This window comes from Chiloscyllium plagiosum, unplaced genomic scaffold (assembly GCF_037043375.1).
Source record: "Chiloscyllium plagiosum isolate Xiang-an unplaced genomic scaffold, Cpla_swu_hap1 HiC_scaffold_3, whole genome shotgun sequence".
Classification (NCBI taxonomy): Eukaryota; Metazoa; Chordata; class Chondrichthyes; order Orectolobiformes; family Hemiscylliidae; genus Chiloscyllium; species Chiloscyllium plagiosum.
The window spans coordinates 144,593,786-144,617,054 of record NW_028270141.1 but is presented as its reverse complement, the minus strand read 5'-3'; the positions used below and the strand labels follow the sequence as shown (position 1 = coordinate 144,617,054).

The 23,269-nt window shown below is 45.2% G+C and overlaps 1 pseudogene; it reads right to left on the bottom strand.

The window, feature by feature from the left end:
• Positions 1 to 1,224: 1,224 nt before the first annotated feature.
• On the bottom strand, positions 1,225 to 9,257 carry LOC148151773 (carbohydrate sulfotransferase 8-like; annotated as a pseudogene).
• Between the last annotated feature and the right edge of the window lie 14,012 nt (positions 9,258 to 23,269).

Here is a 23,269-nt window from a genome sequence, read left to right as displayed (position 1 = left end):
ATTTCCCCTCCCCCTCACCTTACCCCAGTTCCAACCTTCCAGCTCAGCACCATCCTCATGAACAGTCCTACCTGCCAATCTTCCTTCCCACCCATCGGCTCCACCCTCCTCTCTGACCTATCGCCTTCATCCCCACCTCCATCCACCTGTTGAATTTGCCTGTCTGGTTAGGTTAAAATTATTTTCAAGGTGTTCCCCATCCAAGTCCAGTGCATTTTTTTATGCAAATATACATCCTGTACTATCAATGTCTCAAAGTCCTGAGTATCTAGACAACTGGTCACTGCCTTTCTTGTTGATCGTGTTGGTTTTGAGAGGGAATGATGGTCAAGACATCAGGTGAACCCACACTCCCTGAATCGGCTTCAGACTGACATTTTCCTTGATCAGGCTGAAGTAAGTTGACATTGGGGAGTCAAATACCAAATCAGTCCAGGTGCCAACAGAGAGATCATGGCTGGTAAATAAAAGCTAACTGTTCCTCCAATGTGGACACTGTGACTCCAACGTTACAAGCTGTGGAATTTCCCACTTCCAATTCCTTCGAACTTGGCTCAAGTGATTACCAGCGGGTACCCATTGCACACTGCCAGCTTGCTACGTGTTGGCCAGGCCCACTTCATTGTGGTAGCCAGATTTTTAATCAGTAAAGGGAGCTGAGGATTATGGGAAAAAGGCAGAAAGTAGAGTTGAGGATTATCAGATCAGCCACCAGCCCATCGAATGGCAGAGCAGACTCAATGGGCTGAATGGCTTTTGTTTTTCATTCATAGGATGAGGGGGTTGCTGGCTATGCCAGCATTTATTGCCCATTCCAAAGGGTAATTAAGAGTTAACCACATTGCTGTGTGTCTAGAGTCACATTTAGGCCAGACCAGGTAAGGATGCCAGTTTCCTTCTCTAAGGAATATTAGTGAACTGGATCGATCTTTCCCCCCAACAATCTTAATTGATTCTTAATTCTATTTTAAAAAAAATATTGAATTCAAATTCCACCACCTGCCATGGCAAGATTTGAACCTGTGTTCCTGGATTAACAATCCAGGAATAATACCACTCAGCCATCACCTCCCTGCTGGCCCTTGCCTGGTCAACTAACTTTAAGTAAACCAGGTCCCACAGACGGAAGGCAAGTATCCTTGTCAATGCGGTCCCAACCCCTACCCCCTTGACAGGGTGTTAAGACATCCAGCTTCTTGTGTACAGTCCATCATGGCGGGTTGTTTAGTTCAAGACCAAAGGCTCCTTGAAATCGAAGGCAGCAAAGTCATGGCGGTAAAAGCGAAACAACGCAGTCGTGTGGTGAGCTGGGAGCCGGTGTATCCGCCCCCTGGACGTCAGCCTCTCCTCTGGATCCTGGAGCTCGGGCAGCTCCACTTCCTCTGGGACGCCCATCCAATGCAAAAGATGCCTCACCTCTTGGTCAAGAAGCCCATGTGCGACTGTGTAGTCATACCGGACAAGACATGGTTGGCACAGCTCAACAAGAGGCTCCCAGTGGGCAGCTGGTGTTGACCTCTGACCCAAAGCACGTTGGACAAACCCATCGAAGGATTCAGCGCTTTGGCACTGACGGCGATAAGCAGACAGGAGGCGTTGGAGGGGGTGTCTGATAAAGAGAATTTTGGTGTGCAATGCTAGCAGAGCCCTGATAGTGCCAGAGTCGTAATGGCCCAGATTCTGGTCAGAAACTGGAAATGGTGAACTCTCGTTCACTGTCTTCTCCACTGGCTCTGGCAGCTCACTCAGGATCTTTAGCATTGTCTCACAGTTAGCTGGGCCTACGTCAGGCACGTGGCAGTACACCAGTGGGGGGGGGGGCGCTCACTCACCCTCAGCCGAGAAAAGTGGCTGGGCCAAGGGAGCCCGTTAACCTTTGACCTCCGATGGCAAAACGCCCTCAGCAGCTTCTTCCTAAGCTGCTGATTGTGCAGGAAGGAGTCAAAGGTCACAGGCACACTCACCCGCTCTCATTCAGGACCTGCAGCTAGAAAGGAAACAAAAATAGTGCCCATCAAGGACAACATTTAAAAATTAGCGACATTTTGTTTTCCTTTTGGTCAACTTTATTCCATTCATTCTCCATGATTCAGGGGCATACAACGGGACAGAATTGTCGCCAAATCTTATCGCTGTTAGCTGTATCCCATCACAAAGTGCACGTACAAAAAGGAACAAGAGGAGGCCACTCAGCCCTTTGAGCCTGTTCCCCCATTCAATAAGATCACAGCTTATCGGACTTCAGTCCCAATTCTATATTCCTGCATTCTTCGAATAATCTTTCACTCCCCCTTGGTCATAGAACATAGAACCTAGAACATAGAAACATAGAAAAATACAGCGCAGTACAGGCCCTTCGGCCCTCGATGTTGCGTCGATCCAAGCCCACCTAACCTACACTAGCCCACTATCCTCCATATGCCTATCCAATGCCCGTTTAAATACCCATAAAGAGGGAGAGTCCACCACTGCTACTGGCAGGGCATTCCATGAACTCACAACTCGCTGAGTAAAGAATCTACCCCTAACATCTGTCCTATACCTACCCCCCCTTAATTTAAAGCTATGCCCCCTCGTAATAGCTGACTCCACACATGGAAAAAGGTTCTCATGGTCAACCCTATCTAAATCCTAATCATCATGTACACCTTTATCAAGTCAACCCTAAACCTTCTTTTCTCCAATGAAAACAGGCCCAAGTGCCTCAGCCTTTCCTCATACGATCTTCCTACCATACCAGGCAACATCCTGGTAAACCTCCTCTGCACCCAAGAATCAAGAATCTACCTACCTCGGCCTTCAAAATATTTATAGATTTTGCATCCACTGCTTTTTTTTTGCAGAAAGTCACTCCAATGATTCACAAACAAAAAGTTGTTCCTCACCTCTGTTTTAAATAGACACCCTCTATTTTTAAACTAAAACCACTTCTCCCACCCTCTAATTCCAGATTTACCCATAAATGAAAACATCCATATTTATCTTATATGTTTCAATTAAGTCACCTCTAACTCTTCAAAACCCCAGATGACATAAGTTCAGACTTACCCTCATAAGCCAATCCAGGTGTTAGTCTATTAAGCCTGTAGCTTGTAGAGCATCATTGCTGGTCTCTTCTGCACCCATTCATGGGATCCCTCCAGTGTGGAAGCAGGCCATTCAACCAATCCAGTCTACACCAACCCTCCAAAGAGCATCCTACCCTGACCCCTCCAAAGAGCATCCCACCCTGACCCCTCCAATCCTATCCCTGCACATCCCGTGGCTAATCCACCTAGCCTGTGTACCCCTGGATGCCACAGGAAATTTAGTATGGCTGACCCTTCTAACCTGCACATTATTGGACTGTGGGAGGAAACCAGGCCAAACCCACACAGACAGGGGGAGAATATACAAACTCCACACAGACAGTCACCTGAGGGTAGAATTCAACCTGGGTCCCTGGTGCTGTGAGACATCAGGGGTAACCACTGAACCAATGTGTCACCTGACTTGCTCAAAACTCTACTCCCAAGTATTGACTATTCTTTGTGTATTGTTACACATCAAACATTATAGAACCATGATGTACATGGACCATCTAGATCAGTCTGCAACTCCAGCTAGTGCTTAGGAAGGCTAATACAACACTGACCTTAGTTGGGGCTAATGCTTTGTAACAAGTACTAGGATAGGGCATTTGGTAGTATGGTTCTAGTCCTCATACTTATGGAGGGATGGATGTTGATTGAAACATTTCAGAGAAGGCTTATTCCTGGGACGAATGAAATTGCCGAATGAGGAAATGTTGGGCAGGTTGGGCTTATATTAACTGGAGTTCAGAAAAAGAAGTCACCTTTTTGAAATATCTAAGACACTGAGATGGCTTGACATGAAAGATACTGAGAAGATTTTTTTTTCCCCATATGAGCAAATCTAGAATGCGGGGGCGGAGGGGAGCTGAGTTTAAAGGTAAGCGTTTTCCAATTAAGACCAGGATGAGGTTGGACGTTTGCTCCCAATGGGTCATTTGGAATTTTCTTCCCAATGGAGACTGGGATAAGCTCAAATATTGGAGACAGTGACGTCTGTAGATGCTGGAGATCAGAGTTGAGGGTGTGTTGCTGGAAAAGCACAACAGGTCAGGAGAATCGACGTTTCAGGCCGGAGCCCTTCATCAGGAATGATAAACTCAAATGTACTCAAGATTGAGGGAGATTTTTGATCTACCCAAGGAAGCCAATGGTTGTGAGGTATGGGTCAGGAAATGGAGTTAAGACCACAATCACATCGGCTGTGATCTATTGAATGGCAAAGCAGACTCGATGAGCTGAATAATCCATTTCTGCTGCTACTAGTAGTCATTTGGCCCTTCTTAAAATTCACCCTCCCATTATGTAATTAGTTCCATTCACCATTGCAGTGCCCAGATTCCTTCATCCATCTATCCAATTCAATCTTGGGTGTTGACATAATTGCAACCATTGCCCTTGGACATGAATGTCACTTCATCATGACATGTGACAATATTTCAATTGCCCTCTGTTGTGTCATTGTACTGTGATTCTTAAATAATGCTCCCCTCACCCATGACCTTCTCAAATACTGGGATAGTCTGCTGTTAGTGATGCTTGTTTTAAGCAATTCTGCCTAACCATTTCCACTTTCATAACAAACAAAAAACTCAGTCTTCCAAGTCATTGACATTCTATAATGTGAGTCTCAGAGAATACTCCTTGGTGCTGCAGTGGTGACTGAAGAGGTTCCTTTGACAATCTGACAATTATGAGATCGTGTATTGACCCAACTGCAGAATGGGAAATTTTGTCAAAGATACTGAAAACTATGGAGATACCTACATTCCTATATTCCTCTCCTATCAGGCAGACCTATTTATCTGATCACAGGGGGTTCTGCTTCCAACCATCCATGCCCTGAGCTCTGACATTTCCTCCATTGACATCTTCATCTCTCCACACTTCTGGAATACTACCTCCTTAACCTCTCCTACCATCAACGTCTTTAGCTCAGTCATAGAGTCACACAGCACGGAAACAGATCCTTTGGTCCAACCAGTCCACGTTGACCGAGTTTCCCAAACTAAATTGGTCCCATCTGCCTGCATTTGATCCATATCTCACCAATCCTTTCCTATTCATGTACCTATCCATAATGACTTTTAAATGCTGTAACTGTACCTGCATCCACCACTTCCTCTGAATGCTCATTCCACATTGTTATGGACTAGGCCAGACCAATCGAAATATTCTTAGCAGGCAGCCCCAGACCGTAACTTTGTAATTTATTTCACTAAGTGTACAGTAAAAATTACCCGGAGTAAGTTAGCAAGGTGGATTACCAGGTTAAAAACAGTCAAAACTTCATTCACAAAATTACACAAAGAACAGAATAAGGAACCCCTACAGAACTCAGTCTGTCCAAACGAGACTCAAGTATGCTGTTCCAAATATACACAACAGTCCCAATAAACAAACTCCCTTTAAAAACCAGTATAAATGGAACACATGCTTACAGGTTGAAGTTAGAAGGAGAGAGAGAGTTTCCACACAGCTCGCTGTTGAACTCCCAACCAGTTCTGAACTAAACTGAAACTGTTCAGCTAGAGAGCTGACCACTCCCCTTTCATTCTACAGATCACTTCTAAGACATGACCACTTTGGCCTGAAGTCTCATCCGTTTACATATAAACAAAAGGCCTCTCAAAATTCTTTTCATTGCTGTACCAAGCCAGACTGATCGGAGCCCAGCCTGGTTTATTATCCCTCTGAAACACACACACCCTCTGTGTGAAAGGTTGTCCCTCAGATCACTTTTAAATCTTTCTCCTCTGACCTTACGAATATGCGCCCTAGTTTTGAACTCTACCAAAGGCTTTTCTATTCACCTTATAGCGTCATAGGATCATATTGCTTGTGGCACAGTGGTTAGCACTGCTGCCTCACAGCGCCAGAGACCCGGGTTCAATTCCCGCCTTAGGCGACTGACTGTGTGGAGTTTGCACGTTCTCCCCGTGTCTGCGTGGGTTTCCTCAGGGTGCTCCGGTTTCCTCCCACAGTCCAAAGATGTGCAGGCCAGGTGAATTGGCCATGCTAAATTGCCCGTAGTGTTAGGTAAGGGGTAAATGTAGGGATATGGGTGGGTTGCGCTTCGGCGGGGCGGTGTGGACTTGTTGGGCCGAAGGGCCTGTTTCCACACTGTAAGTAATCTAATCTAATCTAAACAGACCCTTCGGTCCAACCAATCATAGAGTCATAGAGATGTACAACACAGAAAAGACACTTCAGCCCAACCCGTCCGTGCCGACCAGAAATCCAACCCAATCTATTCCCACCTGCCAGCACCCAGCCCATATCCCTCCAAACCCTTTCTATTCATATACCCATCCAAATACCTCTTAAATGTTGCAATACCAGCCTCCACCACATTCGCTGGCAACTCATTCCACCCTCTGCGTGAAAAAGTTGCCACTTAGATCTCTTTTATATCTTTCCCCTCTCACTCTAAACCTATGCCCTCTAGTTCTGGATTCCCCCACTCCAGGGAAAAGACCTTATCTATTTACCCTATCCATGCCCCTCATGATTTTATAATCCTCTATAAGGTCACCACTCAGCCTCCGAAGCTCCAGGGAAAACAGCCCCAGCCTGTTCAGCCTCTCCCTGTAGCTCAAATCTTCCAACCCTGACAACATCCTTGTAAATATTTTCTGAACCATTTCAAGTTTCACAACAACCTTCCTATAACAGGGAGACCAGAATTGCACGCAATATTCCAACAGTGGCCTAACCAATGCCCTGTACAGCCACAACATGACCTCCCAACTCCTGTACTCAATACTCTGACCAATAAAGGAAAGCATACCAAACACCTTCTTCACTATCCTATCCATCTGCGACTCCACTTTCAAGGAGCTATGAACTTGCTTCACAACATCGCTTTGTTCAGCATCACTCCCTAGGACCTTACCATTACGTGTGCAAGTACTGCTCTGAATTGCTTTCCCAAAATACAGCACCTCGCATTTATCTGAATTAAACTCCATCTACCACTCCTCAGCCCATTGGCCCATCTGATCAAGATTCCGTTGTAATCCGAGGTAACCTTCTTCGCTGTCCACTACACCTCCAATTTTGGTGTCATCTGCAAACTTACTAATTGTACCTCTTATGCTCGCATTCAAATCATTCCTATAAATGACAAAAAATAATGGACTCAGCACTGATCCTTGTGGCACTCCGCTGGTCACAGGCCTCCAGTCTGAAAAACAACCCTCCACCACCACCCTCTGTCTTCTACCTTTGAGCCAGTTCTGTATCCAAATGGCTAGTTCTCCCTGTATTCCATGAGATCTAACCTTGCTAATCAATCTCCCATGGGGAACCTTGTCGAACGCCTTACTGAAGTCCATATAGATCACATCTACTGCTCTGCCCTCATCAACCTCTTTGTTACTTCTTCAAAAAACTCAATCAGGTTTGTGAGTCATGATTTCCCACGCACAAAGCCATGTTGACTATCCCTAATGAGTCTTTGCCTTTCCAAATACATGTAAATCCTGTCCCTCAGGATTCCCTCCAACAACTTGCCCACCACCGAGGTCAGGCTCACCGGTTTGTATTCCCTGGCTTGTCCTTACAACCTTTCTTAAATGTGTCCATGTCAAACACAATCCCAAACTAAACTAGTCCCATCTGCCTGCTCCTGGCCCATATCCCTCCAAACCTTTTCTATTCATGTACTCATCCAAATAGTTTTTAAACATCGTCATCGTGCCGACATCCGCTACTTTCTCAGGAAGTTCATTCCACACGTGAACCATCGTCTATGTAAAAGATTTTCCCCTCATATCTTTTTTAAATCTCTCTCCTCTCACCTTAAAAATGTGACCCCTTGTCTTGAAACCCCCATCCTTGGGAAAAGACAACTACTACTAGCTCTATCTATACCTCTCATTATTTTATAAACTACTGTCAGGTTGCCTCTCAGCCTCTTACACTCCATCGTAAAATATCCCAGCCCATCCAGCCTTTCTTTGTAACTTCAATCTTCCATTTTTCACTAACATCCTGGTAAATCTTCACTGAACCCTCTCCACCTTGATAGTAATCTTTCTGTAACTGAGAAACCAGAACTGAGGCCTCACCAATGTCCTGAACAAACTCAACATGAGATTCCCAGTTCCTATATTCAGAGGTTTGAACAATGAAGGCAGGCGTGCCAAACACCTTCTTAATCACACTGTCTGTATGTGACAGAAACTTGAAAGAATCATCATTCCTTAATCCCTACGTCCCTCTGCTTTATCGTACTACCCAGGACCCTACCATTAATTGTATAAATCTTGCCTTGTTTGCTTTACCAAAAGGCAATATCTCGCTTTATTTCCATATGAACGTTATCTGCCACTGCTCAGTTACCTGGTCCAATTGGGCGGCACGGTGGCACAGTGGTTAGCACTGCTGCCTCACAGCACCAGAGACCCGGGTTCAATTCCTGCCTCGGGCAGCTGTCTGTGTGGAGTTTGCACATTCTCCCAGTGTCTGCGTGGGTTTCCTCCGGGTGCTCCGGTTTCCTCCCACAGTCCAAAGATGTGCAGGTTAGGTGAATTGGCCATGCTAAATTGCCCGTAGTGTTAGGTGGAGGGGAATGGGTCTGGGTGGGTTGCTCTTCGGAGAGTCGGTATGGACTTGTTGGGCCAAAGGGCCTGTTTCCACACTGTAGGGAATCTAATCTAATTGATCAAGATGCCTGTGTGAGTTTAGATTACCTTCTTCACTGACCACTGTGTTGAGGGTTTCCTGATTTATGCTCCTGCAAAGTGCTTCATGAATGTTACCAATATTAAAGGTACTATACAAATGCAAGTCGTTGTTGTTTCTCAGGGAAAGGTGTAAGGTGGAATTCACAATTATATGTTGATTCAGCATTCTGGCTTAGCCCGAGAGAACAATTCCCCAGTGACACAGTAGAATGGACCCTGTTGATCATTCATTCTCAGAACACAGCAGAGAGTTACAAGGCTTACCTTCAGCAGAGAAAGTTCCTGATCTTTGTTCTTTACAAATGAGCCAGCCCAGGTAGCCCAGGAGCAATAATGCGACTGAAAGCTGTGCAGGAAAGACCATTTTCCCACTGCCGTTCACTCTGACACTAGCCTGAGATCTGGCAACTCGACCAGAATTCAGCCTCAGGCCTGTTTTTCCGGCAAGCATATTACAAATCATTGATTCCCTCACAGTTATGTACTGTTTAACCATGTTATCTCTGTTTATCTTAGACTGAATCAACGTGGCGTAAGGACAGTGGTTCCACAATCTATTTTTATAGTCACTTCTTCAATCTCAATTTATCACGAAGTCTAGATTAGATTAGATTAGGTTCCCTACAGTGTGGAAACAGGCCCTTCGGCCCAACCAGTCCACACTGACTCTCTGAAGAGTAACCCACCCAGACCCATTTCCTTCTGACTAATGCACCTAACAGTATGAGCAATTTAGCACTGCTAATTCACCCTGACCTGCAAATCCTTGGACCGTGGGAGGAAACTGGAGCACCCGGAGGAAACCCACGCAGACACGGGGAGAATGTGCAAACTCCTCACAGTCACCCGAGGCTGGAATCGAACCTGGGACCTTGGTACTATGAGGCAGCAGTGCTAACCACTGAGCCACCGTTTAAAAGGAGGCCATTTCGCCCCACTTACCCGTGCTGGCCCTTTGAAAGGTCCAAGGATTCTCCCTCGCTTTGCTTTGTCCCAAAGACCCACATTTCCGTTTTTGAAGTAAGGATCCACTTTCCCCATTGAAAATTACAATCATTTCCAGGCCGTTTTCAAGCAGTACTTTTCTGATCATAATAATTTTGAGTGAAAAACATTCCTCTCACATCCTCATTCCTTTTTCGTGATTATCTTAAACTATCTTGTCTAGGCAGCAGCTCATTTGCTATTGAATTCAGTTTTACCCTATCTACTCTTCATATAGCATTACTCCAATACATCTCCCCTCACTAACCACTCCCCCACCACACACACACACATATACACACACACAGACACACATACACACAGACACACACACAGAGACACACACACACACAGACACACATACACACACACACACAGACACACAGACACACACAGAGATACACACACACAGATACACACACACACACAGACACACACACACATACTCCCACACACACAGACACACACACACAGACACATACACACACAAAGACACACACACACAGATACACATAGACACACACACATAGACACACACACACACAGAGACACACACCTCTCCCTTCTCCAGGCCCTCCACCAAACTGACCTCCTTGCAGAATCTTTCTGAGCTATCGCCTCTGCAGCCTTTCCAACATCTTCTCCAGCAATCCCCCTCCTGACTATATTCAGATCTCTACATGAACTCAGAATATCTTGAAAGTCCCCAATTTACCCGTCTCATAAGAAGCAGACGAACAGAAAACAGAAAACACAGAAAACAAATTCCTGAAGAATGCCTTGTGCCCGAAACATCGATTTTCCTGCTCCTCGGATGCTGCCTGACCTGCTGTGCTTTTCCAGCACCGCTCTAATCTCGACTCCAATCTCCAGCATCTGCAGTACCCACTTCTGTCTAACAGAAAACACTGACCAGGTGATTATCGCTGGACTGTTCATTTAGTGATCCAATGTTCTGGGGGCCTGGGTCCTAAACCCACCATCGCCGATGTTGAAATTTGAATTCAATGAATATCTAACGATTACTGTGAGTCTGTTGTTGGGAAAGAAAACATCTGATTCCGTAATATCCTTTAAGGAGGGAAACTGCCATCCTTACCTGGGTCGGGCCTACATGTGGCTCCAGGCGCACAGCAGTGTCGCTGACTCTTACTGCCTTCTGGGGCAATTAGGGATGGGCAATAATGCTGGCTCGGTCAGTGTTGCTCTGATGGTGTGACCGAATAAACAAGTTTCAGTTACTTTACAAGGATTATTATAGATAAATAGGTTGTAGCCACAATTAACTAAACTATGAACCAGTCAGGTTAATCTCTCCTTGTGAATATCTCCAACCGCGCCCCCCTCTCCCCTTTATGTGCATATACAGAGTAGCAAAACAAATGTCGGTATTATGGGTGGGGGAAGGGAAACGGGGGAACACACAGTCCTCTAGCACCAGTCCACATAATTCCTTCGCTTCCCAAATTTCTTCCATTCTTCAATCTCCTTTCTCATGGTTCTTTCACTTCTCTCCAGGCTGCTGCTGCCCTCCAGCATGCACAAGGCCTGAAGACAACTCTCTGGTTGGTTCCTGGACAATTTAAACAGAAAAAGAGAGAGAAGTCTCTGGATTGCTGGACAATCAGGTTCTGTGTCTCTATCTCTCTTCGGTAGAAGGACCTAAAGACTGAAGTAAGCCTTTTCCCCACCTGTCTCTGTAAGCTGTTTCCTTTACAAGTAACCCTGAGGCAATATCGCAGGTTCTTTCTATCCTGCTGCGTTGACATTTGTTCAACATTCGCGATTTTACTTAGACTAGGACTGGCCTGAAAATATTTACCTTGCAGAAGTTACCCTGGCACTCTGTGGTGTTAAAGATCAAATGCATTTTATTGCACTACTGCCATCAGTGAATGTGACTGTGCATTATCTTTGCCTAACCTACAACCATTAGCTACAAATGCAGGAGAAAGTGAGGAGATCAGAGTCGAAGAGTGTGGTGCTGGAAAAGCACAGCCGGTCAGGCAGCATCCGAGGAGCAGGAGAGTCAACGTTTCAGGCATGAGCTCTTAATCAGGAATGTGGGGCTGGCCCGATAGGGCTGACAGATAAATGGGAGGGGGCGTAGGGCTGGGGGGAAGGTAGCTGGGAATGTGATAGGTGGATGGAGGTTGGGTGAAAGTGATGGGTCGGAGAGGAGGGTGGCGAATGTGGAACAAAGGATCAGGAGGCTGAAGGCTTTGGACTCTCCCTGACTTATCACTTTCACCCCCACCTACCTTCCCCCAGCCCCACCTCCCTCCTATTCCCCCTTGGGCCACACACCCCCATTCCTGATGAAGGGATTATGCCCGGAACATTGATTTTCCTGTTCCTCAGATGCTGCCTGACCAGATGTGCTTTTCCAGCAGCACACTCATTGACGCTATTCAAATACAGCCTGGTACATCCGCAATAATCCTATCCATATTGATAGGTCTTGGCTAACTGATAACCCAAATGGTAACTGAATCAAACAACACGATCCAAAAGGTGTCCTGGATATTGTGGGATCTTGGAATTCTTCAGTCAGACAGACGGACCAGCAGCCTGTTTCATGTGTAGCCCAGAGGAGAACTTGGCTCTCGAAAATTTATAGTTTGATTCTTCCAGCGTTGATATTTTGCATGGATAGCTTTTTCAAAGAATGGTCGAAGCACTTTGGGCCTTTTATGGTGCTATCCCTCTTTAAGACACAAGCAAGATCTGGTGGCCTGAACTTCTGATAAGTACCTTTACATTCCAATGAAATTGTTGACTGATTCGATTGGGTCAAGCCTGGTCTATTCCCCCACAGTGGGCATGGCTTGAATCTTGTGATTGGTGACTACATTAAGATCTGTACACACTAGTAGTCGTGCCTGTGCTGGATTGTCATTGGTACCTACAATCTCAAGAAACCAATCTGAACTGGCACATTGGCACTGCACCAGTTTCCTGTGGGCTGTACCATGCCGTACAGGTGTGCATACTGGTATGACCTTGGCTCTAGCCCCCGTTCAATGTTTGGCTGTCAGGTTGAATCCACCTACCTTTTGGAGGTTCCAAAATCAAAAAGGCATTCAATCACTTTATGCCATCGATGTGGGATTTCCGGCTGCTAATACAGTCAGTTCAGCTGTAACTTGGTATTTAGTTCTTGTGCAACCCTGTTTTATAAGAAAATCGCAGAATAGAAGCACCATTTGAGCCAATGGGGCCGGAATTGCGTGATAGCCAACAGATGTTTTTAAAATTCAGACTTTAGAAACAGTGTCCCCAAATCGTCAATCATGTTTTCGAGAATTTGTGTTAATGAAACGTGCATTATAGCAGAACGACCTGTGCGAAAGGTTTGGTCAGCAAAAGCAATTTGCTGTTTAATTGTTGGCTGTGCTTGGCAAAGCTTGAAGACCAGCTCAAGGTAGGAGTTAATTTTGAGATCAGAGGGTTCCTAGGCGGAAGATGAGGCGCTCTTCCTCCAGGCGTCGTGTTGCCATGGTCTGGCGATGGAGGAGTCCAAGGACCTGCATGTCCTTGGCGGAGTGGGAGGGGGAGTTGAAATGTTGAGCCACGGGGTGGTTGGGTTGGTTGGTCCGGGTGTCCCAGAGGTGTTCTCTGAAACGTTCCGCAAGTAGGCGGCCTGTCTCCTCAATATAGAAGAGACCACATCGGGTGCAGCGGATGCAGTAAATGATGTGTGTGGAGGTGCAGGTGAATTTGTGACGGATATGGAAGGATCCCTAGGGGCCTTGGAGGGAAGTAAGGGGGGGAAGTGTGGGCGCAAGATTTTCATTCCTTGCGATTGCAGGGGAAGGTGCCGGGAGTGGAGGTTGGGTTGGTGGAGGGTGTGGACCTGACGAAGGAATCGCGGAGGGAGTGGTCTTTCCGGAACGCTGATAGGGGAGGGGAGGGAAATATATCCTTGATGGTGGGGTCTGTTTGGAGGTGGCGGAAATGATGAAGGATGATACCAACTGGAGGTTGGTGGGGTGGTAGGTGAGGACCAGTGTGGTTCTGTCCTGGTGGCGATTCTAGATGCCTTTTAGATGTTGTAATTGTACCATCCTCCACCACTTCCTCTGGCAGCTCATTCCATACACACACCAACCTCAGTGTGAAAATATTGTCCCTTAGGTCCCTTTTAAATCTTTTCCCTTTCACCCTAAACCTATGCCTTCTAGTTCTGGACTTCCCATCCCAGGGAAAATACCTCGTCTATCTATCCCATCTATGCCCCTCAAGATTTTACAAGCTTCTATCAGGTCACCCCTCAGCCTCCTACACTCCAGAGAAAACAGCCCCAGTCTATTCAGCCTCTCCATATAACTCAAGCCCTCCAAACCTGGTAACATCCTTGTAAACCTTTTCCGAACCCTTTCAAGTTTCACAACATCCTATTGCAAGGAAATCAGAATTGCACACAATATTCCAAAAGTGGCCCAACCAATGAATAGCTGTAACATGACCTCCCAACTCCTACACTCGATGCTCTGACCAACGAAGGAATGCATACTAAATGCCTTCTTCACCATCCTATCCACCTGCGACTCTAATTTGTGGATACAAAGCTTGTGCATTCCTTCCTTTTACCCTTCTTTTTCTCTTCTGTCCTTTTATTTTTGTCTACTTTTGCTTCTACATGACTTTGTTTTTGACTAATGTAGGCCTTTTAATTCGTTTGGATTATTTTTGGACTGTGCCTTTATGAAATACAGGCCCTGTAGTAACAGACTTCATCCACTGGAGGGCCCTTCCAGGAAGTAAGGTTTCCTCAGTTTTGGGTTGAGTTGGAGAGACAAAATGATGGAACAAACCAACATCAGACTTAGATTGTATTGTCAAGTGTACTCAAGTATGGGGTACAAGAGTACAGTGTCGCCAAACATGATGCCATCTTATGTGCAAAATGTTAAATACAGAAATAGAAAAAATAAAGAAATAAGTTTAAAAGTTTAGCAGTACAGTCTTCTTGGCATGAAAGTAGAAAAATAAAGAAAAACAGGTTAAAAAGACCAACATTACAGCCCTTTCTTGAGCCATGGGCCTGCAAATGCTCCAGGTTGGGCCTTCCCCAAGAGGGTCCGTTCTCACCCGAAATGGGCTAAGGTCTGCCCGGGCATGTCCTGACCATTGCCTCACTACTGCCATGATCCAGGTTTACGCTAGGCCCCAACTCCATTGCCTTCATTGCCTTTACGGCTTTCAAAAGGTAAGTAAGAAACACTCAAAATGTTTTTTTATAAAAACCGATAAGAGATGAAAGAAGAAAGGCAAGCTGACAGAGTGGATGAGTCCGGATGCTGCCTACTCCACCATCTTGAACGCACTGCGTTCAGAAAGCTTCAAAAGGCATTGCTCTTCAATCAAGAGGACTACCTACTGAAACAGAAAAGAGCCTTTGACTAACATTTTTACTTTTAACCCTGTAAGAAATCTTTTAAGTGTTACATTTTAAACCTTTAAGTGGGGAACCAGGCTGGCATGTCATTTTATTTTTAACAAATTAGGGAAAAAACAGTTCACTCCATAGGTCTAAAAGCAAATTACTGCGGATGCTGGGATCTGAAACCAAAAGAGAAAATGCTGGAAAATCTCAGCAGGTCTGGCAGCATCTGTAAGGAGAGAAATGAGCTGATGTTTCGAGTCTAACTGACTCTTTGTCAAAGCTTTAACAAAGGGTCAGTTAGACTCAAAATGTCAGCTCTTTTCTCTCTTTACGGATGCTGCCAAACCCGCTGAGACTTTCCAGCATTTTCTCTTTTGGCTCCGTAGGTCTTCAGTTTTAGGTAGGAGGAAGGTTAGTCTGTCTCCTGGTCTCTATAATTTGTAGATAAATTGTGTGGGTTGTTTTCAAATTGCTTTGAAGTCCAGTGAGTTTCTAATCCTCAGTGACAGTTCCAAACATGAGCAACCAGGGATTTGGATTATCTTATGAACAGTTGCTGTGATCTAATCCTTCGGAGAGGTATTTGAACCTGATGAGGCAATTGGAGTCATACAACACAGAAACAGACCCTTCGGTCCAACTCATCCATGCTGACCATATTTCCCAAACTAAACTGGTCCCATATGCCAGCTTTTGGCCCATATCCCTCGAAATCGTTCCTATCCATGTACCTGTCCAAATGTTTTTTAAATCTTATAACTTAACATTTAGGGTCAAAAAGTGTGGCACTGGAATAGCACAGCCGGTGAGGTAGCATCCGAGGAGCAGGAGAGTTGACGTTTTGAGCATAAGCTCTTTCATCAGAAATTGTTGGACAGAAGGGTCTGTTTCTGTACTGTATGACTCCAATTGCCCACTGAAGGTTAAAAAGCCCATCACTGCATTTAATTTAACATTAAGTCAACCCCTTCCTCTGGCAGCTCATTCCATACACACACCACCGTGAATTAGATGTGGGATCCATGGTACTGAAAAATTCAACAGAGTCTCATTACAATATATATGAGAATGATAGACAGTACTATGTCTGGGCCAATACTGAGCAATTCAGTGACTCTTCCCTGAGCAAGTGGTCCCAGTAAGGAGGGCACCGGGTGTTCATAACATCAAGTCGTATATGTGATACAGTGATGATGTCATGAGCATGCCTTAGGAAGGGTAGTATTAAACTGTAGAGCATTCAGAAAAGATTTACCAGGATGTTGTCAGGAATGGAGGGTTTGAGTTATAATGAGAGGCTGGATAGGCTGTGACTTCTTTTCCTTGGAATGTAGGAGGTTGAGGGGTGACCTTATGGAAGTTTATAAAATCATGAGGGTGATAGAGCCAGTCTCCATCCTGTAGGACTCCATGACTCTATGAGGGTCATTGATAAGGTGAATAGCAAAGATCAAAACCAGGGGGTATATTTTTAAGGTGAGAAGAGAAAGATTTCAAAAAGTCATAAGGGACAACTTTGTTACACAGAGAGTGGTTTGTGTTTAGAATGAACTGCCAGACGAAATGGTGGATGCGGGTATAGTTACAACATTTAAAGACGTTTGGATACGTTCATGAATAGGAAAGGTTTGCAGGAGCATGGACCGAACACAAGCAGATGGGACTAGTTTAGTTTGGGAAAGTGGTCAGCATGGACTAATTGGACTGAAGAGTCTCTTTCCATGTTGTATGACTCTGTGACTCTATGTCTCTTAAAGGGGTATCGTACCCCAGTGGTGAGACATAACTCAACAACAGGTGAGGAATTAGATTTCACGATTGCTGTAGAGTTTCTCATCCAATCAAAGGCTGTTTTCTCTCAGCATTCAATGTCGGCAGGCTGATGGGTGAGGAAGGGATGGAGGAAAAGAGAGAGAGAGTGTGTGTGAGGAAGTGTGTGGATCTGCTTCACTCTTGGAGTTGGTCCTCCCTCTGTTCATTATTCTTACTCCGGATTGCTTTGTGTCTTTTTCCATAGGGAACCTGAACATTATTAACACTGCTCCATAAATGCTGCCCAACTCCGATACCTGCTACTCTTGAGCCCATTTCAATTCAAAGAACCAGTTCCAGCAACGCTTCCTTTCCCACGGACTGGAGACGCGTGGCTGCAGAAAATTCTCCTGTCCACGCTCCAGGAACTCCCATCCCTCTCGGTGCTGAACCAGCACTGTTCGGTGTAGTGTCCCCCATTGTCACCGCTCTATCTTGTTCTTGTGATGTGTTGTAAATTGAATGTGGTCCTCAGTTGCAGTGAAGCACTGTACTGAAATGTCTGCCTGGTTAACACACTCCTGTCACCAGTCTGGGGCTTGAACAAACGGCTTAATGGATTCAGAGGTGAGTGCTACCCAGTTTGAGCTCTGAGGTTCAGTTACAACAAACTGAATTGAGTTTAGAAGGAGACCGAAAGCCAAGTCTGCTGACTTAATCTCCTACCTCTCCCTCACCTTCTATGATCTGCATTGCCTTTACAATGGGCTTGGCAGGTAAATTCTTCAAACTTCTGGATATAGAGTCATAGAGATGTACAGCACGGAAACAGACCCTTCACGTATAAGAAGAAAGCCAAGTCTAATGAACAATCAGAGCTGAGTGAAGCATAAAGCTGGCTTGACAAAGCCACAAGGGGGAGCAAGTGTGTGTGAATTGAATCGTGCGTATATAGGTCTGTACTGTATATCTTTTATATACTGTACAAACCCTTACACCCAGGTTGCTTTTTATTTGTTTGCAATATGTGTTTTATTTGGCAAGTGTTTATACAAATCTTTGTAAACATATATATTATGTAAAAACATAAATATAAAAAGCATGTACCAAATAAAAACAACAGGAGCTTATCATTGTCAGAGATCTCTGCAAGGCTCCTGATTTGCTTATCAAGATTCCCTCAAACTGACAAAAGAAATGCTAAATTATCTGGAGAATTATTCATTGGACAATTGTTGAACATTGGTCCATTGGGACCTTTACAGTCATCGTGATCACTACAGATAAGATGGTAAAACTCACGCACAAAGTCACAGTCTAACCACCGTCCCTTGACATTCACTGGTGTTGCCATCACTGAATCCCTCACTATCATCATCCTGGGGGTTACCACTAACCAGAAACTGACTTGAAATATCTGTCTGTCTGTCTATCTATCTATCTATCTATCTATCTATCTATCTATCTATCTATCTATCTATCTATCTATCTATCTATCTATCTATCTATCTATCTATCTATCTATCTATCTATCTAAACACACATATTTTATATATATACATGTAGCTACAAGAAAGGATTTGGGATAGTGCAGAGAATAAATCACCTCCTGACTTCCCCAGAGCCTGTCTACCATCTAAAAGCCCAATCAGGAGTGTGATGGAATATTCCCCATTGCCTGGATGGGTGCAGCTCCAACAGCACTCAAGAAGATTAACATTATCCAAGACAAAACAGCTCGCTTTATTTGCACCAAATCCACAAATATTCACTCCCTCCACCAATGACGCTCAGTAGTACCAATGTGTACTATTTAAAAAAAATGCACTGCAGACATTCACCAAAGATCTTCCAACAGCACCTTCCGTCCAGAAGGACAAGAATAGCAGACACATGAGAGGAAACACCACCAACTTCAAGTTCCCCTCCAAGCTACTCACCATCCAGACTTGGAAATATATTGCTGTTTCTTCACAGTCACTGGGTCAAAATCCTGGAATCTATCCCTAAAGGCATTGTGGGTCTACCCACAGCAGGTGGACTGCAGCGGTTCAAGAAGACAGCTCACCACCACCTTCTCAAGGGGCAACTAGGGACGGGCAGTAAATGCTGGGCCCAGCCAGTGATGCTCAGGACCCACAAGACAACCTATAAAAAAGGAATCATGATTTGGAGATGCCGGTGTTGGACTGGGGTGTACAAAGTTAAAAATCACACAACACCAGGTTATAGTCCAACAGGTTTAATTGGAAGCACACTAGCTTTTTGAGTGACGCTCCTTCATCAATATCATAATTAACTTTATAAAAAAGGAGTTAGCACACGTGAACAATTTTCCCATGAGTCAGAGGATTGGTTACTGTCTGTCATGACAGCCAAGCCTTCTTAACCATGGGAAACTTTCCACATCAATTGCCTGGCAGCTGCAAAACCACCGCTGCCCACCCTCCCCCCCCCCCCCCGCCCCCCCCACCCCGAGAAAAAACAAGGCAGAGGCAGAAGGGACTGTTGTGGGATTCAAAGACATTGGCAGTGGGATCCCGGCTGTGTTCCTTAAGGGGCCATTTTACACCTATTATCCTTCAGCTCAGTGTAAATTAATGGTGGCACAAGGATTAAATAAAGGCTGGAAGGGCCACATGTACTCTTATCATGTGGCAACCATCTCTGAAGGCCAGGGGTGAAAGGGAAGATGATCCCTCATTGTCAGGCATCTGTGCCCATTGGAGAGACTCAGTGTCTGGCAATGGAGAGGTTTTAGAAAACCACACCATCCATTGCCCCCAACCCCCCACCAACCACTTCCGATCTTCCTAACACCTCCACACAATTCAGGCCCCACAACCCTAGTCCCACCTTCATCCAACTATGGCCTTAAGGTCCTTCTATGATGCTGGCCCTTGGCCAGTTGTAGTACCATCAGCAGCCACTGCACCTGCTAGCGCCAGTGGCAGTGACAGCCTGCCAACTTTTCATTGGCCGTCAGCTTTCAGTGGGCAGGGCATCTGCCAACCGGTAGTTCAGATATGGGGAGAGGCCACAGGTAGCCAATCATGTGTGTGAGGGGCACATGGAGCCATCAGAATCCTTCCTGACTGAATCGATAGGAGTTCTGCACCAGATCTCTAACCGCTGTTTCTGTATTGATGCTTGCCAAGACATTGAAGTGTCCCACCTAGAGTACAGTCTGTGCCCTGGACACCCTCAGTGCTTTCTCCAAGTGGTGTTCAACATGGAGGAGCACTGATACATCAGCCCAGGGTGGATGTGACGTGGTATTCAGCAGGAGGTTCCCCGGCTCATGCTTAACTTGAAACCATAAGAATTCATAGACTCCAGATCCAATGCTGAGGGCTCCAGTAGATTTGATTTGATTTATTACTGGAATGTGTACTGAGGTACAGTGAAAATTACTGGGTTACATGCTTTACAGGCAGATTTAACTATACAAGTGCATCAGAGTAATAGAGTACAGGATACAATGTTACAGCAGCCAAGAAGGTGCAGAGAGAGATCAACATTGACAGCTCTAATAACGGTGGGGAAGAAGCTCGTCTTGAATCTGTTCATATGTGTATTCAAACTTTTATATCTTCTTCCCTTTGGGAGGGAGTATAACCAGTGGGAGGGGTGTTTGATTAGGTTGGAAGACTGGAATCCCTACAATATGGAAGCAGGCCATTCAGATCACACTGACACTCTGTATAGCATCCCATCCAATCCTTATAAGTCTACATTTCCCATGGTTATCCCCCCTAACCTGCACATCTTTGGATCATGTGAGGAAACTGGAGCACCCAGAGGAAACCCACGCAGACGCGGGGAGAATGTGCAAACTCCACACAGACAGCCACCCGAGCCTGGAATCGAACCCGGGTCCCTGGTGCTGTGAGGCAGCAGTGCTAACCACTCAGCCACCGTGCCACCTGAGGCAGCAGGAAGTTTAGACGGAGTTAATGGGTGGGAGGCTGGTTCGTGTGATGGACTGTTTATGATTGTCTGTCGTTTCTTGCAATCTGGAGAAGAGCAGTTGCCACTCTGCGCTCTGATGCATCCAAATAGGATAAAGCTGGATCAGTGAAGTCCTTTGTGGAAATGGGAATCTGCCGTCCTTTTGAAGCCAACCTGGACAACACGTTGAGTTCGAGCTTGCTGCCAAGTGAGAAACCCTTTGAAACATCCCGATTAGCCACTCACTTGGATAAAGACTTAGAGTCATAGAATCATAGAGATGTACAGCATGGAAACAGACCCTTCGGTCCAACCCGTCCACGCTGACCAGGTATCCCAACCCAATCTAGTCCCACCTGCCAGCACCCGGCCCATATCCCTCCAAACCCTTCCTATTCATATACCCATCCAAATGCCTCTTAAATGTTGCAATTTTCTACAGATTATATTCACCAAATATATGGCCCTGGCCCTTAAGCCCACACTATTACAACTCAACACTAATCCTCTGAAAAAGATTGGCATCAGTGGCTACAAGTGGAAAAAAATAGCTTCCCTTTGGCCCAGTTAACAAGTGAGAAATGTGAAGTTGAATGACAGATACACAAGAAGGAACAAAAATAGAATTTGATGTGCCACTTTTTTTTTTGAAAAGCAGGAATACTCCCTATCCTGAAGAATGGAAGAGTAATGACTGATCCTTGACCTTTAGCTGGCTTTTGATTAATAATAGAGGCGTCAGACTATCCAAGTAGGCAGTGATAATTCAACATTATCAACAAACATCCTGTCCCCTGGAGACAAGTTAGGTTCAGCTCAGAAGCCAGTACTCCTTTCTTCTGAGTAGAATGGATGTTAGTAATGAATGTCCTCTGCCAATGAAGAAAACAGGAACTTGATGTTTTTTATAGACTCTGAGCTGAGCGCAGATTACTGGGGCAAAGGATCACTGTGTTTTCCCACACAGTCCTCCCCCTTTTCCTGGTTTTATGGTTTGGAGGAGCTGGTGTTGGACTGGGGTGTACAAAGTTAAAAATCACACAACACCAGGTTATAGTCCGACAGCTTTAATTGGAAGCACTAGCTTTCGAAGCACTGCTCCTTCATCAGGTAGTTGTCACCTGATGAAGGAACAGCGGTCTGAAAGCCAGTGCTTCCAATTAAAGCTGTCGGACTATAACCCAGAGTTGTGTGATTTTTAACTTCTTGGTTTTAGATTGCATGCAGAGGAACTTGAGATAATAAATATGACAGCCATGAATATATCCAATGGGACATTTAGGAGAAAACTCTTTACACAGAGAATGTGGAGGTCACTCCTGTAAGGGATTGTTCAGACGTCACACAACACCAGATTATAGTCCAACAAGTTTATTTGAAAACACAAGCTTTTGCAGCGCTGCTCCTTCGTCAGGTGAAGTTCTGACTTTGTCCACCCGAGTTTAACACTGGCATCTCCACATCATCAGGTGAAGGTGAGGCAAGTAGCCCAGATGTATTTCTGGGAGAGTGTTATCACAATATACAGAAACAGAATGGAAGGGTATGCTGACAAGTTTAGATATAAAGAGGTGGCACAAGGTTCACATGGAGACAAAATGTTGGCATGGCCCTGCCTGTTCCTGTACTAAGTAATTTATTGCAGAGAGTTAATGGATAAAGATCAATCAGAGAAGAGAGTGAGTGGGGCTGTTAAAGTGAACCTGCTCCATTTGCCGCTATCATGCAATTTGAACAGCAACATTAAATCTGGAAACCAGCCAGCTCCACAGGGCTGGCAACATCTGCCTTGAAATGTTAACTTTGTTTCAGCCCCAAACGAAGGAGAAGCGCTGCAAAAGCTTGTGTTTTCAAATAAACTTGTTGGACTATAATCTGGTGTTGTGTGACGTCTGCAACTCTCCACAAACTCTGCTTTCCTCCAACTGTGCATCCCCACCCTCATCGCTGCGCCATCTATGATCTTAGCCACTCTGCGCCCATATGTGTAGAACGTCCACCCGAAACATCACTGTGAGACTTAAATGGGGAAGAACCTCAGTAATAATTCACTGGCTCCTGCTTTTTGTCCAACACTGAGTTTTGATAAGGATTATTTCTGATTGTCCCATTGGGTAGAAGTTGTGAAAGAATATGACACAAAGTTATCTAATATTTTTTCCAGCAAACTAGGAAGTTTGCAAAAGAGGTTTTTCAAAAATAGCATGTTCTGGCCCTTGTAAGGAATGATTAGGTTAGATTAGATTACTTACAGTGTGGAAACAGGCCCTTCGGCCCAACAAGTCCACACCAACCCACCGAAGTGCAAACCATTTCCCTACATTTACCCCTTCACCTAACACTGCGGGCAATTTATCATAGCCAATTCACCTAACCAGCACATTTTTGGACTGTGGGAGGAAACCGGAGCACCTGGAGGAAACCCACGCAGA